At 46.4% G+C, this 15,504-nt stretch overlaps 1 long non-coding RNA gene across 1 annotated transcript in view; it reads left to right on the top strand.

Annotated features, from left to right (window-relative positions):
- LOC142071546 (uncharacterized) overlaps positions 1-13,993 on the top strand; it is a 190,381-nt gene extending 176,388 nt beyond the window's left edge. Inside the window, exons 2-3 of the long non-coding RNA XR_012667642.1 lie at positions 11,414-11,682; positions 12,689-13,993. This is a non-coding gene — a long non-coding RNA (uncharacterized LOC142071546). The remainder of the gene's footprint in view (positions 1-11,413; positions 11,683-12,688) is intronic.
- Positions 13,994-15,504: the final 1,511 nt, after the last annotated feature.

The following is a 15,504-nucleotide window of genomic DNA, read 5'->3' as shown; positions in this document are numbered from 1 at the left end:
TTGACTGAGAAAGGTACTTAAACATGTGTCTAACTTTAAGCACATGACTAATCTTATTGACATCATGTGCTTAGAATTATGCACATCTTTATGTACCTTGCTGAGCTGGGGCTTAATCAAGAGGAACTATTGTAAGTATTTCAGATTTCAAGCCAAGTCACAAAGTCCAAACGAACCCCTTCTCGGGTAGAAAAGAGTCCAATAAATGAACAGTCCCATTGCCCTGGCTAGGATCTTCTGCCCCAGCTCTTGGCCCTTTAAATTCAGCCCATTGTTTGGGCTCTCAAATTAGTCATTTCCCCTTCTTGTGGTTTATTCCACTATGGCTGTGGGGAACCTGGGCACGCCCATTCCTCTGAGTTTCAACCAGGGGTCCTATACACCGCAACTACACACTTCTCGATTTCAGTTCATTGATGCTTCTTCCGTGGGCCTCTTCCTACCTGGCCACTTTCAGCTTCACCCTTAGCTAAGGTTCTTAGGTCTTCTCTCTTTCCCTGCATGCCCAGCTTGAGCAAACTGAGCCAGGAACAAACTCTGGTTATCCCTCAAGCACCTTCAGCCAGAGAGGCTCACCCTTCCTTGAGCTTCTGACACTAGCCAAGAACTGATTTGCAAATGCCCTGCGCCTACTTTTATTTGAGCCTGCTGGGCTCTGATTGGCTGCTTCCATGAGCGCTCTTTAGAAAGGCCTGGAGGATCCACCTTTGCTTCTCCTTTCCTGTCACTTCACTGCTTCCTGGGGCGGGGTGTAGTAGGACCGTGGGGCCTCCTGCAGAAAGCTGCAAAGGCCCGGTAGACCCCATCACACTTATGCTTGACAGGTCTTTCCTTCTGTGAAAACAATCTAGCTGTCTCTTGAGTTCATCTATGCTCTTTCATGGTATCAACTTTAATACACTCTCAGGCAGACTTAAACCAGTCACCTCGCCAATTACATAGTTCTGTGAGTTGTTCAGTCACTTTTTAACAAAGGTGTCCAGGCAGCATTAGGAAACACCTTTTTTATGCTCGCTTTCGGGCATATAAATCTGCAGTGGAGCATTTTCTTTGTAAGCGAGCTGAAATGCTTCCATAGGTGATGGGGCCAGATAACAAAAGGCCTATTAGAGATTTCTTCAAAGAACAAATTCTGAAAGGTTTGAATACCTGTAGAGTCACACGTTCTGACCTCAGTTATGTCAAATCTGTCAGTCTGAGCCTGTTGCCACTGAAGTCGAAGCAAAATACCCCATTAACTGTAGCAGTGGTCGCAGCCGCGGAGGTGTGGCTGAGCCATGCCGAGTAAAACCCTGCCTGAAATTGGTGGGTATGTACGAGGCACAGCTCAGCCATGCTTCTGCTGCCACCCCCTGTGCTCTGGTGGTTACACTGCTACTTATACTTGCTCTACCCTTCCTTGAGCTAGCACGAGTTTGTGTGCACGAGCCGGGGAATCATCCCCCTCGTTCGTGGTGTAGACAAAGCCTAAGCCAATATAATTTAGCAGGTGTTTCAGAGCAGTATGTGAGGTTATGTCCCCTACATATGATTGACTTCAGTAGAGATGAGGTCAAGCCCTAAGCAAACGCAACATGCAACACTGACTCCGTTACAACGAACATAGGAGTTTTTGTATGCTCAGCTCTTTTGAAAAATCAGGCCACTTACCTAGGCGTATAAATATGGACTATGTGCCAGTGTCCTTTACTGGCCCGTTTACTGGCTTGGTGTCAGGCTCTGGGTTCGAGGCAGCCAGACCTGTTGGTTAGAGCTGCAGTCAGGAACAGGTACAAAGATTGAAACGGGATGTATAGTCAAGACCAGGCTGAGGGCAGAACTGAAACTGAGGGAAGAACTGAAACCCAAGACCAGGCTGGGTCAGAACTGAGGTCAGAGTCTGTAGACAAGCCAAAACAGGGTCGTATTCAGAGTCCAGATGCTGATCAAAAGGTCAAAGCTGTGTTGGAGTCATTCTGAAAGCCTGGGGGGCGCCAGGAGGCAGGTGCAGGGCTGAAGAGGGTTAGTAACAGGACTGGAGCATGGTTGGAGGAGGGCATGGACAAGGCTGAAGTGGGTTGGAGCAAGGCTTGGGCAAGGTTGGGGCAGAAACAGGATTAGGGGCAGGCTGGAAGCCTAGGGAGTCTGTAACACTGTGGGGCCACAAAAGGGTTCCTGGCCAAGTCGTTCTGCTGCGCAGACTAACTTGCAGGTCTGGAGGGGTCAGTGAAATACCTGTTCTTGGGGGTCATCTGACCCAGGCCCTGCCCAGGGATAGGCTGCTGCAGCATAACTGAATGATGGAGGGCCAGCCTTAGGGAAAATGGCTGCCTGGGCAAACTTTCTTTGGTGCCCTTTAAGTACTGCTCCCCAAGCTGTGGGTGGCTGCTCAGCAGGCAGAACAGAAGCAGCAGTAGGTGGGGCAGCGGTGGTACTGCAGGCTCATGCTGCTGGGAGGGCAGAGAGGGGATGCATCTGAGCACCTGGCTCCTGCCCTGCACCTCCCTTTATCTCCTCCCCCCACCTCCCAGGTAGGCACGGCCCTTCTGCAGCCTCTTGATCAAGGTGCCCCTCCCGACCATGGCACCCTGGGTAGTTGCCCACATTGCCCACCCATAAGGCTGGCCCTGGAACAGTGAATCACTGCAGGCTCTGTTGGAGGGGTAAGTCATGGCTGAGTGAGCTGCCCTGGGGTCTGGCTTCAGGTTTACCTTACTGCCTGTTTTAAAATTCACTTTACACCAGTATTGTTGTTTAATATTTATATTTCAGTAGTGCCTAGAGAGCCTGATCTGGGATCAAGGCTCCTTCGTGCCAGGCGCTGTACACAGAGCAAAATACACATGTAAGTTTGAAATTAGCTTCCTGTGAGGAGTCTCACTATGCATTACTGGTGTGGCCCCATACTACATCTCAGTGTCTCACTGTCTCTTATATTTTTATCCTCACAACACTGCTGTGTGGAAGGAAAGTGCTATCCCTGTTTTAGAGATGAGGAACTGAGACAAAGGGAGATTTAAAGGTAAACATCCCAAAAGCCCCTATGATTTAGGATGTAGGAGGCTAAGTTCTGTTTTCAAAACTAGCGATGTCACTTAGGCATCCCAGTCCCATGGAAAGTCAATGGGACTTAGGTGCCGATCAAAACACGACTCTCCTCTGCACATGCTTCTCTCTCTGGGAGAGGATGAGAGAGCAAACAACATGAGACAGATATATAGTCACATTGCCTAACGCACTGCTGGAAGGTGCTCAGGTACTATGGTGATGAGCAGGACATAAAACTTATATAGAATAGAAAATGGGACTTTCACAGGGTGTATAGACCCTACGTGGGCCTGTCAACCAAGGAGTAAAGACAGGAAATGCCATCAAATGCTGATTGGCAGCCTCATAGCAGCTGGGAGAACAAATAAGCTGAGAAGCAGAGGGGTGGGACAGCTGCCAGAGGAGCAAGCAGGCTAGGGAAAGAAGGTCTTGCCAGCCAGCTGCTGAGAAGCTGCCCCAGATTGACAACAACCCAAAGAAGGGACAACCGGAGCCAGGAGTCTACAGACCTAAGTGTCAGAACCGGAGAAATGAATGGTCAGGCCTAGTGGTTGAAGCAATGATGGTCAGGCCTAGTGGCTGGGCCAGGGACTGGAGCCAGGAGTCAGAGCAAGAACAAGGCTGAAGCAGAAGCAGGCACAGGCTGGGGATAGAGCAGGAGTGGGAGCAATCTGTCAGAACCACCAAGCGATGAGGGGATACTCCCAGCAAGGTAGCCATGTTGAGCAGATTGGAGTGACTACTCTCATTGGAAGTCTAGGGGTTCACCTAGTTAGAGTGTGCTTGTGGATGGGCTGAGCCCTGGAGGATTGATGTGGAGCCCGCAGGTAATCATGGTCAGGGATGACTCATCATGCTCAGAGCCCTCTTCAGGCTCACAGATGACTCATTACACCAAGGGAGGTAGGAAGGAGTTCAGGGTACAGCAGGAGAATTGTTGAGGACCGATTCTGCCTGCCTGAGTTAAAGAGACCTGAGCTGGAACCTAGTGGAGTGGGCGGGCCTGGTTACCCTAGCTACTTACTAACAAAGACTTAAGAACCAAAGGGTGTCCTGGGCCTCTCAAGGCATGGAGCAGACATAAGGGGAAACCCATACACCCTAGTAGAGGGGTGGGAAAACTACGGCCTAGGGGCCACATCTGGGCCTTCAGACGTTTTAGTCTGGTCCTCGAGCTCCTGCCAGGGAGCAGGGTCTGTGGCTTGCCCTGCTCCAGTGCTCCAGGTGGGGACCAGGGTTGGCCCTGCTCCGTGCATGCTATGGCTCTGCGTGGCTCCCGGAAGCAGCGGTATGTCCTTCCTCCAGCTCCTATGTGTAGGGGCAGCCAGGGGGTTCCGCATGCTGCCCCCTGCCCCAAGTGCGGCCCCCACAGTGCCGATGGGCTGGGAACCATGGCCAATGGGAGCTGCAGGGGCGGCACCTGCAGACGGGACAACATGCAGAGCTGCCTGCCCATGCTTCTGCACAGGAGCCGGAGCGGGGACATGCTGCTGCTTCCGGGAGCTGCTTGAGGTAAGTGCTGCCCGGAGCATGCACCCCTGCCCCCCTCCTGGGCCCCAACTTCCTGTCCTAGCCCTGATCCCTCTCCCACCTTCCAAACTCGTTGGTCCCTGCCCGGAGCCCCCTCCCTCACCCTGAACTCCTCATTTTTGGCCGCAACTCAGAGCCTGCAACCCCAGCCAGAGCCCCCATCCCCTCCCACACCCTAACCCCCAATTTCATGAGCATTCATGGCCCGCCATATAATTTCCATACCCAGATGTGGCCATTGGGCCAAAAAGTTTGCCCACTGCTGCCCTAGTGGGACAGAAATTAATGACCTTAACCCCAAAATAGGACTACAGAGATTCCGACAAGAAGGGCAGACTGACCTCTCAGCTGATCTGCGCAGACTCTGTGAAATGCCCTACCTGACCAAAGGAGGGCATGATGCATTGGGATCCCAGTCTGCAGAGAATTAGGGTAAAACTTTTGAAAGCATCTGAGTGACTTGCCCAAGGTCACACAGAACGCCTATGGTGGCATAGGGAACGGAACCCAGGTCTTCCAAGGCCCAGGCTAGCATCTTAGCCACTAGTCCACAATTCTTCTTGTAAATAAAATTCAGTCACCCTAAGCGAATGCAAAAGGGCCACAAACAAGGACAAAGCAAATTACCTGTTTCAGTTCTATTAATGTTCACAGACCTTTTTTTGCAGCTCTGTTTGTAACAATGACACTGGAGGGGATGATTTAACCTGAGTTAAAGTTTACATCTCCAACAGGTCATTAAATAAACAAATAAATCTGAAATCCTTGCAGAGTAGAAACAGGCTGGTTTCCATGAAAATGAGGTTTCTTCCGTTATTATGGAATGGTACATAAGTTATGCTGATCAATAAAGAAGGCATTAAAAGCATGGGTGACTCAGCGGAGCCTTTCGGCCTTCTCTTTCCATTCAACAGTGATTTTCTATCAACATGTGGGTGGACAGCTCCTTCACAGCTCAGGAGTTTCGGAAACATGGAAGTGTATTAGATGCATGAGCACAGGAGTGCTGTGAAGACAGACATGCCATTTGACTGATGTGGGTCAGCATTATGTGAGGTTGATATCTCTGTTACATAACAGAGGTGTCTCCTGACTCCATTGGTGAATTTTGTTATCTGGAATGGTACATGGTACCTGTAAATAACTTTTTATCTGCTCAGTGGATGCAAACTTTGCTCCCATTGTGAGATGAAAACTTTAAATGCCTGTCGTGAGGCTGCCACTATTTTTAGACAGCAATAATTCTTTTATAAGGGGACAATACATATACAGTGTAGATTAACTCTTCAGAAAGCCTTTACACATGGTGAAATAGATTTTGAGAACAAAAGCACTGAACACTGCAACTTGAATAAGATGACGGTCTTTATTGTTAGCTTTGAAGCATCGAACAATGTCTGTGACTTGTTCTGCAAAAGAGAAAGGGAGAAAGAAACACTTTCACCTCCATTTACATTCTAATTTTCTCTGAAAATAGAATTCCTTTCTGGCTCTAGAATAAATAGCATGTGGTAGCTTGGGGATGTTGCTTTAATTTATGTGGCTAGAGACCACAGAACTGGACTAAAATAATTCCTTTTGTGAGATGTTTATTTCTGCAGTTTGGAGAGGGGCTAAAAATGAAACTGAACAGAAACAAACAGCAAGGTGAAGCGTTCCAACACAAACATGGCTGTGTTGGCCTGACAAATCACTTCCATTCTGATTATTAAAATGGTACTCCAGCAAGGCTGGTTATCACGATGGCCTTTTTGCTGGTAATAAATTCCATGCTGAATGGGCAATATTCTCCCACCAGACAGCCTTATCAATTGCAGCAAGGGTGAGGGGTGGTTGGGTAGATGGGAGAATAAGACAGATAATAGAAGGTGACTCAGGTTCACGGTATTATTCTGGTATTTAGCTTTCTGTCAGTTCATTTGTTTGATTAGAAAACAGAAACGTAAGCACAAAAAAAGGAGAAAAGGAACTGTTATATGAGGAAATCCACATAGTGAAAAAAGCACATATCTTCTTGGTGTCATTTCAACTGATATTCACCCACCTCCAACACACACACATTTATATGCTCAACCTTCTTCAGACACCTGCCTTTCTACTGATTTCAGCTGTTTAGCCCTTAATTCATGCCTCTGAAATACTGTTACATTGGACCAGCTGACAGTTCATGCGGCTAAGCAAGAGCTGCAAAATCATCCATCCTTTCTTGCTGTGGCAATCTATGGACTGGCCAGTTCATATTAAAGTTATCAGCATGGTGTAAATGTCTCACTAATGGTTGACCTGGGTTATGAGCATTCTCACTGGGCATTGCTGTTGGCTAAGAAGCATCAGAAAGGGAAAGAGGAGCACAAGTGGCAGCAGTGTCTTGCTTGTAAGCCAACTTTAATTTAACGTATGTGGAAAAAGCGCTTTCCTTGTCTGGTAGCCACTGGGAATATTATGTGCACAGAAAGAGACTGAGCATTATCAGGTAATGTCACCACGGAATATAAACTGTATGCAGGCAGCATGAAGTGCTTATTTTTGTTCAGTGGTTAATATATTAATAAAAAAAGCAATTGTGTGCACTTAGAAGACTCAGCTTTGGGTTTTCTAGCACACATTGCGTGAGAAACCATTTCATCCCAGTCACTGGGCAAATCGGACTCTGTCCAGAAAATGTCTTTTCATAATCTCTGGGTGCTCTAAAAACAAATAGAGCTTTTTTGGCAAGTGAGATGCTACCAGTCAACTCATTTTGGATCTATTCAGAAAGTCATGCTAAATTAACAGCTCCCACTCGATAGGGCAGATTTGGCAGGCTGTACCGCCAGAAGCCTCAAGTCTCATATGACAGTTTGATTCATTAGGGTTTTACATGTGTGTGTGAGGGAGAGAGACAAAGACAGAGACTCTGTGTCCATAGCCAGTTTATTGTCTAGCTGCTCTGGATGTTTTTTGGCACTGCATTCTTTTTTGCTGGACCTAGTGGAAATGTTAAATTTTCCTGATGTTTAATTAAAAATAACTTTGGGGGTGCTGTGGGAAGGCATCCTGATGCTTGTGGGGGCGCGGGGGGGGAGAAACAAATCAAAAAGCTTCAAGACTTGCTTTGCACCAGATAAAATGCTAGGGTCTGTGCTGGGGGACTTGCCAGCAACAAACTCAAGGCTGATGCAGCTGGACATGTGTTCATTTGATGTCCCCTCTGCTCTGCCTGCCCGCTCGTGATTATTGAAATTTACAACAATCCTGTCCTCTACCGCGAAGGGATTGCGCAGCTTATGCTCAGTGCCTCAGCAAATCGAAACAAAGCCTGTAGCTATGATTTTTGGACTACAAGGCCTGTCTGTGTCTCTTTAAGGAGCGGCAGCCAGCCAGGGCCCTGTGATTAATGATGGACCGAGATCAAATGGTTTGGTTCAATTTGGATAAGCATCCAGAAGTTTGGAAGTTAATCTGATGATTACGGGCTCAGTTGTGAGCTTCTCTGTGTCCTCACGAAGGGCAGGAAGGTAACATAAGGAGTCTTCTTACTCCCCTGCGTGGGATACTCGCATTGCTCGATCTTGTTCTGGGAGGCCAGTACCTGCGAGTGGGTTGCTACTCCCCCTCCCTGCAGGTGGGGAAAGAGTTGGCAGGAAAATTGTGAAAGATTCTCACCAGTATTTGCCAGCTGAGGAAATTCTCATTTGACTTTTGTGTTGTTGCTGTGCCAGCTGACCCATTCCTCCAGTTTTACTGACCATCGACGCGCTTCCTAGACTGTGAGCTCTTGCGGGGGCCAGGGTCTGCGTTTGCGGTATTGGCTTATACAGCGCGTAGTACAATGGGGCTGTGATTCCTATGTAGGGGTTCTTTAGATGCCAGTGCAGTGGAAGTACTCAGTAACATTGTATACTCAGTAACATGGTACAACAACTGTTGGCTACAAAGTTGGGTCTTTCTAAAGGAAAGAAAACAATATTTCCTGTACGTCCAGCACTGTAATAACTCTAGAATCAGCAGCCTTAAACTGTAACTTAGAAGCATCACTGAAAACTTTTCTTAGTAATTGTATGTCGGTTGCACCGAAGACAGTCATGCAAAACTTAAATAATTTTAACTGCTTAGACTTTAATACCTGCCTAAATGCCTTCCTGCTTGATAGCTAAGCTTGAAAAAATGCACTGTGGAGAGTGTGGGGGGAGAAGAGGTGGAAATTTAGATAAATATTCAAAGGGGTTAATTTTTTCCAACCACGTTGAGTTGAATCCTCCTCCACTGAAACCAGTAGGACTTTTGCTATTGATTTCAACTGCAGTAAGATGGGCTAAAATGATGTGAGTAGCTGCCTTTTGTATGGACTGAACCTGGGCAGTGTTGGTGTTAGAGGGTCTTGGGAAATGATGATGATAGTTTTAACTATTAGGACAGAAAGAAAAAGTTGGGCTTGAGAAATGCTGGGGAAGACAAAGTGACGATATTTGGACATGGCTTGGATGTGCGGAAGGAGATAGAATCATAGAACCATAGAATCATAGGACTGGAAGGGACCTCAAGAGGTCATCTAGTCCAGTCCCTTGCACTCATGGCAGGACTAAGATCTAGGGAGCAGGTGAAGATGAACCCCAGGTTATGCACCTGGGTGACAGAGAAGATTGTGGTGTTGTCGAGAGTGACAGAGAATGGTGGGGGAAAGGTGATAATGGTGGGTGTGTCAGTGAGAGAGAATTGTGGGAGTGGGGGGCATAATTGGGAGGTGACAGTGGCAGAGAATTGTGGGAGAGGATAGGGAAGACCACTTTTGTTTTAGCCAAAGGAACAATGAGCTATCCAGAAGGAGACATCGGAGACAAGCTGAGATGTGGGACTAGAGTGAGGGAAAGGGGGCAGGAGTGGAGAGGTAGATTTGCAGGTCTTTGACATGATGGTAGGTGTAACTGTGAGAACAGGTCTGGTCACCTACAGAAAGAGGGAAAAGAGTATCTCTTAAGTTAGCAGTTGCTCAACCTCTCTATTTTGTCTACCATTAACACAGTTCCTTTTCATTCACGCCCTTTTCGTGTGAGATGCTACCCACCCACAACTCTAACTGATTTCACACCACTCAGAAATAGGCTCTCAGAGAGCTCATTAAATTGTGATCCAGAGTCTAAGACCCAATCCTGTCAGATGCCGAGAACACTCAGTTTCCTTTTACCTCAAAGGCTTAGATCATAACTCAGTGGATGGTTGAATTTATTCCCTCACAGGATCTATGTCTGAGAGTTCCATTAATGTAATTTTGTAATTACACGGAATTGTGCTTCCTTTTTACTAAAAGGAATAAAATGAAACTCATAATGGACTTTCATGATAGAATGGTTCAGAAATATAGTCCTTGCAGCTCCCCTATCTCCCTCAAATATTACAGGGTTTTTATTTTTAAGAAGGTAGAAGTGATACTGCATTGTCAACGACTTTTTAGAGCAAGTCCTACAGAATTTAACAGAAGATAACTTTTGGCCTATTAGAATTATATCCCTGCTATAATATTCTGTAGGATGTTTCCAAAAACTAGTCATGCTTTATGCTAAGGTTCCCTTTACAAAATGGTTGACAAAGAGTTAATAAATGATTGATAAAGATTATAAACATGTTACAAATCTTAGTATGTGCACTGTAGGTGATTAGAAGCACATAACTCAAAAGTACTATAGATATGTATAAGTGATCTGTTGTGCTGTTGAACTATATAAAATATATAGCAATTGATTAGCCATTGATTAAAACTTCTAGTAGTCATTTACTAAGCATTTATAGACTAGTTATAAATGGAACCTTAATATACATGGACCCCAAAACATGGAAAGGTTACTGTTTTCTATGAAATTCTGAAGTTTTTTAGAATATTTTCTACAGAATCCTAGTGAATTCATCCCTGTTCATCTAACGCACCAGATACTCAGCTGGTGTAAATTGGCATATCTCCATTGAAGTCAGTGGAGGTTTGCCAGTTTACATCAGTGGATGATTTGACCCTAAGGAGAGATGGTGCAGTTCAGAAATCCTCTGGGTTGTTCTACTCCAGCTGATGAAATCATATATGCAGGTTGTGTATTCCTTTCTTCTTGGAGAAGAGAATTTTAAATATTCCCCATATAAACATAAATAATTGAGGGCTGGAAACTTTCTCCCTTTCTTATTAAAATGTATCTCCATGGGAAAATGCTTTTGAATATTATACGGTACAAGAACTCCCTATTGGCGGGGGTAGCACATAATAAGAAAACATTGAAACAAATCGAGTAAATAATTTACATTGCTAAGCAATACACCCTAGAAACAGCCCTGCACATCTGACATTCTGGAAGTATTATTATGGTGTTATGAAATTTCCATAAATAAGATCAATGTGCAGCATCAGGCACATACAGGATTGTTTCATGACACTGAAGGAAATGGTGACCTGCCTAGAGGTCACATTTTATGCTCCAATAAAACTGGAATAAGCACAAGGCATTTAAATGTTCCCTGAACTGTGATACTAGCCTCCCAAGTGGAGTAGAGATGGGCACAATCAGAGTGGGTCAGGACAGGGCCAGTCATGTTTTGGGATTGGCTTTGGAGAACCAGACAATGGGCAATTCATCGGGAATATGGAGCCAGCTCCTCAACTAGCATAAATCAGTGTAACTGTATTGACTTCACAGTCTTACACCAGCTGAGGATCTGGCCCAGCAAACAGACAGGAATATACCTTACATCCTCAGAAAACAGAGTCTTAAAGTCGCCTTCACATTTATGTAGCTACATGCCCCCCCACACCTCATCTCCCTGCTTTTTACCTTCTATCAGCCCATGCTGCTCAGCAAGCTACCTGGTAACCTTCCATCATCATTTCTTCTTCCAGGAGGACATCTCCCTGCCTGTCATTGTTTCTGCTCTGCCATCTGGGGCAGGATACCTTAGTTCCAAAAACAAGCTCCAAACTCCACCAGCCACACATTGTATTCCAGGAAGTGATGCAGATGCTCTCTCAAAAGATGCAGAGGTGTGTCTGAGACCCTGAAGTGCATGCTGGCAGCAAAACCAGGAGCAATCCTAAAAGAGGATGGAAAGAGGTTCTGGACAGACATCTGTACTTAGAGGCTTCTGTGTATAAGCTCCAACATTAATAAGGTAAGAAAATACAAATAAGAGAAAGGGGGAAAATCCCCTACTAAATATGCATCAAACACAGTGTAACATATCATAAAAGTGGTATCCCAGCCTAGGGGCGGTAGAAAAAAAAAGTAGTTCTTGGAAGGTGCCAAAATAATGGCCACTGGCAATAATAAAAAAGGTTATGGCAATAAAAGAATAATGGCTAACATTTCAGGTTGTTCTACAAAAAATGGTGTAAGTATATGGGTGTGCAAATGTACATTCTGTAGTATCTCTATTTATCTTACCAAGTTGAGGTAACTGTGCTAAATGTATTAATAAACTACATTTGTAAATATAAAAAAGTTCTTATAGTGTATGTGTTGCAACTGTGCACATCAGGGTTCCCAACTATATAATAATTTAAATAATACTGGGCCTAATCTTGAGGCAAAAACCTGGCAACCCTCAAAGTAATAACTAAAAATTCTTAAGTAAGAATACAATTAATACATAATCCAAAAATCAGGCTACAGACCCTAAGGCAAGATAGGTGGGGAATGTCTCGTTTGAGAAACAAACTGAGGCTTAGGTGTGAATTAGGTGCTGAGCTACTGGGCAGTGTCAGGATTTAGGTGGCCATGTGCATGCCCAGCTGCCAAAATGTAAGTACTTGGGACTGTGACGGGGCATCCATACCCCACACCCGGCCAATGAGGAGTCAGCACTCGAGGTGGGAGCAGCTCATGGAGACCCACTGCCCCCCAACCCCAGGAGCCGCAGGGACATCCCCACCACTTCCGGGAATGGCGGGGAGCCAGGACAGGATAAGCATGTTCCCCAGCATGCTGGAGGCGCTCCTGGGAGGAAGGGGGAGGAGTAGAAGGAGGGAGGGGATAAGAGTTTCTCAGCAGGGCCCACTGAACCCCTAGAGTCTCCTGAGGGACCCCCAGGGGTCCTCAGACCCCAGTTTGAGAAACACTGGTCTATGCTGTAACCTTCATTTCTCTGTGCTAACCAAGGTCTTCTGTGTTCCTGTCAGCTGATAAACCCTACTGTTTGACGACGTTGGCTGAGTGTCACTGCAGATACTTGCGGAGGTGCGCTATTTCCTCAGATTGTACAAGTCTCTCAGCAGACCTTCTCAGCTGGACTCACTGAACAGAGCTCAGGGTGTGAAGGAGTGCTGAAGGCTCAGAGCCAGCCTCAGGAGGTGGTGAAGCACCATGGCTTACCCTAGAGACAGAGTGGGACCCATGTGGGGGTCTTGGGCAGCGAAGGGGTCCTCCCAGAAACTGTTCCAAACTGGGGCCATAGGACTGATCATGTGGATAGGTGTTTTGTGAATGCAAATGGCACCTAATTGTTGGACTTATATGCCTAAGTTTCCCTTGAGAATCCCACCTTAAGTGACTAAATCACTTTTGAAAATGGGACTTATGCACTTCTGAAAATGTTACCCAGAGAGATTAAGGCCCTGATCCTCAGAGGAATTGGGGCACCTAACTCCCATTGGTTTCAATGCCTAAATAACTTGGAGGATCTGGGCATAAGTGACTTGCACAAGATCACTCAAATTGAACCTCTCTCTCTTGAGTCTCAAGCTGGGGTCTTAACCACAAGACCCTCCTTATTTTTCTTCCTGCCTGTAGCGGGGTGGTCACCCTGCTCCAGCCTGAATGGGATAAAGCAGCCCTGGAGAGGACTGCAGCAAGGAAAGCTAGGCTGATTAGAAAAGCAGCCACAGCTGTGGTCAACTTAATCTGGGCCCAGCTGGCCCTTATAAGGGGGCAGTGGGTCAGAAGCTAAGACAGTCTCTCTCTGGCCCTAGAGAGGGAAGGATCTGGCTGCCTGGGAAGCTGAGGTGGATACCCAGGGTGGAGCAGTGCTGGGGAAGGGCAGAGGGAGCTGGGACCTCCACCCTAGCAAAACCGCAGGCTGAGTTAAGGGCCCACAAAGGGTACTGGGGCTGCAGAGGGGCAGCCCAGAGATAGGCAGAGGTAGCAGGTCCAAACACCCCTTGCCAATGATGAGTGGCCTTTACAGACTGCAGTCTGCCCCAGTGAGCGGGGGCTAGATGGTGACTGGCAGTAGCCGGTGAGGTGGCGATGGAGGGTTGGGGGCTCCCCTGAGTGGGGAAACCCAGGTTGGGGGTTGCTGCAGTGGGCAGAACCCCTGGGTAATGGGCACCGGGGTCTGGAAGGGGCATTGGGGCCAGCGGCAGGCGAGACATCAGCTGGCAGAGGGAGCTCCGGGGCTGGAAAGAGCTAATTCCCTGGACAACCAGCCAGAGGAGACTTGCCGGTGAGTTGTGCCCCGCCCCATGGCCTCATATAAGATAGCTGTTACCTGAATTCTCACATGTAAATGTCACCATGGTTTGTTGGGGTTTAAAGCTATTAAAATTATTAACAAGTTATTATGTGTGTTTGGCTTTTTCTAATGGGAATCCATCTCACACAATTTTTCTTTGGATCATATTAACAAAAGGATGAACCTACTGTGATGACTCCTGTTAATTAGGGCCACTTCACTCTTTCAGACTTAATTATAGTACTGAATGGCTCATAGGGGAAGCATCTTGTTGGGGGGGAAAAAAATAAATGCCTTTACATAGGAGTCTGTGTCTGTGTACTTACAGGGAAGATCCTAAAGTAAATTCCTGATAAAGGAGTACTGCTGTTACACTAAATACACTGTATGCTGCAGTAAGAAGTATCTGCACTTTATAGTGAACATTACCAGTATGACTTTGGCATGAAAAGGACATGGAAATTAAAGACCTGAGTCTGCAATCTTCATTTACATTCAGTGGCACTTATTAAAAACTAGCTCTTCCTTCCACCTCCCTCTGTCATTTCTATTGGCAAGGAAAGGTGGTCCTGTGGTGTCAGATTGGACCTAAGAGACCTGGATTCAATTCCCAGCCCTGCCACAGACTTTCTCTGCCATGTAATCAACATGTGTTTGGCTGCATGGGGGCAGCAGGATGCGGGGTGTGGAAAAATGTTCCCTGGGTGAATCAGCAGGACTGGAATGCGACTGTTAGTGGGAGATGGAGCGCAGCTCCACTGCTGTGGGGCAAGGCTGACGTGGGGCTGCAAATCCCTTAAGGAGAAGAAGCAGTGCCACTCTCATTCCAGCTGCCCTGAGGGGACCTTGGGCACCAGGGGCAGTGAGGGGAAGCAGCAAAGTATTGAGGCCAGCCACAGCCTCCTGGAGGAAATAGAATGTACTGTGCCAGCTGCAGAAAAAGAGTTAGATGAAGAGCCCAGCCATATAGAAGAAGGTGGACTAGATGTCCATGTGTCACTAAACCAGTTAGTTCCTACACTGCAGACAAAAAAGAAATGCTTCATCAGTGCCTCTGTGTCAGAGGGGAGAAGAAACTGCAGAAAATGCTGCCTGGTGTTTTAAGGAATTGTTCCATGGAGGAAATCAAAAGGCCTTGCCTGGATCAGTTAAAACTGCTATCTGAGGGAAAAAAAACTGCTAAAGATTCTTGAAGGTGAGAATGGTGCTGATTCTGATACTGATGAAGATGCAGACCATGGTGGAGATAAGTCTGCAGTTGAATGAATCAGTCAACAAAACAACAGTGTGACTCTACTTCTATGATTCTCTGTTGGATAAGTCACAGGTCAGATCTGGATGGAGACTCCCATTGACCTCAATGAAGTGACTTTGTAACAGGCTTATAATCTTTGTACATCAGTTCTATACCAGAGGGATGATGATAATACTTTGTTTCTCACCCTTTGTGTGTCTTGCCTATTTAAATCATAGTCTCTGCCCTGAAGATTTTATCTCTCTACCAGGTGTTTTGTACAGCACCTAGCACACTGGGGTCACATTACT

The sequence above is a fragment of the Caretta caretta genome, chromosome 1 (genome assembly GCF_965140235.1).
Source record: "Caretta caretta isolate rCarCar2 chromosome 1, rCarCar1.hap1, whole genome shotgun sequence".
Lineage (NCBI taxonomy): Eukaryota > Metazoa > Chordata > Testudines > Cheloniidae > Caretta > Caretta caretta.
This window is presented reverse-complemented; position numbering and strand designations above follow the sequence as displayed.